Here is a 2451-nt window from a genome sequence, read left to right as displayed (position 1 = left end):
TGCTGTTACGTATTGAGGTTTGTTCATGTGTGAAGAGAAATATCTGTTTCTTCGTTCATTGAACAGAGTCCGTTTGTTCGCCGTTGCTTGCAGTTTGTAGAGCAACGTTTAAACGTTGGTCGAGGGGAGGGGGAACGAGAGGATGGTGCGGAGGGTACAAGTGGGCGGCGGCGATGGTGGTGGCCTAGTAGTGTGGCGGGTTCGGCGGCGGTGGGAGTGGTGGTGGTGATGATGGTGGCTGTGGTCTATTGTAGTAAATATCGTTGCAAAGGACAGGCAAGTGACGACTGCTAAAAATAACAGCCAGACACACACTCACACGAAAAGTCGTGGAAATTAAACGATATCAGTCACTTTCTTCTTCGTCATATATACGCACATACATACATATATGCATACATATATACATACATACATACATGTGTGTGTGTGTGTGTTTGCGTATTATATCTGTATTCATAATAGTTGTATCCAATTTTGGCACAATGCCAGCAATATCAAGTGCGTGTATGGCGAGGGGGTGTGTCTGCTAATTTTCATCGACCGCAGGGCGCTTGAATGGAAATTTGTTTTGTTGAGTTCGGCGGAAGTCGAACTCCGGATGCAAGGAATCGGAAGAAATACAACTAAGTATTTATTCCGGTGCTCTACCAATTCTGCCAGCTCTTCCACCAAAATATACATGCTGGTGTATGCATGAATGCATACTATGTAGGTGTGCATGAACACACACACACACATACACACACACACATACACATACACACACACGCACACACACACACACACACACACACACCCACACACACACACACACACACACACACTTTCATATGTTGAATTGTAGACATATACGTGCATATATTGAAATGTAAGCGTATACATATCTGTACATATATATTAAATATGACCATCTATATGTGTGTATGTGTGTGTTATATATATGTGTGTGTAAATGTGTTTAAATGTGAGCATATATATGTATGTGTATATATTTAAATGTAAGTATATTTGTATATGTGTGTGTATATATATATATATATGTTTACAACCTAAAGGTAGAAATATATATATATATATATGTTACATATATGTATATGTGTGTGTTTTGTGTATATAGATATAAGCATATATATGTGCACGGGTGTGTGTATATATATATGTATATATGCATACATACATTTGTCCACACAGTCACATATACTCAGAGATCTAAATAAATAGATAATGTTAATAAAAATGGTGAGAGTGTCCGACGAATTCTCTTGAAAAACCGGTTGAGAAGGTTCCGTTGCTATCTTCTCCTTGATTCCTTTGGTTAACAGGCATTTGTGGCTAATCGAAGGTGAGTTTTTGATGATTCCATTTTCGATTGAAATATGATTTCATTATTGATTTTGAAAATGGAGAGAGAGAGAGCGAGGGAGAGAGGGAAAAATAAAAGATGCGTGAGAAAGAGAGGAAGAGAGAGAAAGAGATAGAGAGAAAGATGAAAGGGAGTGAGAAAGAGGGAGAGAGAGAGAGAGAGAATCAGAGCGAGGTGTGCGTGTGTGAAACAAGAGATTTGTGTGTGTATGTGCATGTATGTTTGTGTGTGTATGTGTGTATGCGTGTGTGTGTGTATGTATGTGTGTGTGTATGTGCATGTATGTGTGTGTATGTGCATGTATGTGTGTATGTGTGTATGTGTGTGTGTGCATGTATGTGTGTGTGTGTATGTGTGTGTGTGTATGTGCATGTACATACACATGTATGTGTATGTGTGTGTATGTGTGTGTGTGTGTATGTGCATGTATGTGTGTTTGTGTGTGTTTGAGAGAGATTAGAGAAAAAAAAGCTGGAGTTGAAAGAAATTGTTTTCTCTCTCTGACTCTTGGTCCTCTCTCTCTAAACTCCCTGTCTTTCTACCTCCTCTACCCTCTCCCTTTAAACTCCTCCTCCCCCTCTTCGCATTCCCTTCTCTCTTTCTCTCTCCGGTTCTCCTCTCAATATCTCGGTGAATCTCCCCTCCCCCGAAAGAGATCGAATCAAAATAAATAAAAATTAAAAAAATGCAATAATAAAACACAATCAGCTGAGCTGGAGCAAAAATGTCATAGGATTACTTCACACACACACACACATACACACACACACACACACACACACACACACACTCACACTCACGCACACACACACATACACGCACATGTTTGTATATACACTCACACAGCACACAATAATATACATTCCTAAATCTAATTTTTATTTATATATAATTGTACAATTATGCAAATACACAATTGTGTGTGTGTGTGTGTGTGTGTGTGTGTGTATGTATGTATGTATGTATGCGTGCATGTGCATGCGCGCGCGCGTGCGTGATTTCATAGTACCTTCATCTATTTGTCGATATGCATAAGTGATAAAGTTGACACTGGTAGAGGTATATATATATATATATATATATAT

The sequence above is a fragment of the Octopus bimaculoides genome, chromosome 8, assembly GCF_001194135.2.
Source record: "Octopus bimaculoides isolate UCB-OBI-ISO-001 chromosome 8, ASM119413v2, whole genome shotgun sequence".
Classification (NCBI taxonomy): domain Eukaryota; kingdom Metazoa; phylum Mollusca; class Cephalopoda; order Octopoda; family Octopodidae; genus Octopus; species Octopus bimaculoides.
Note: the sequence above shows the minus strand (reverse complement) of the source record.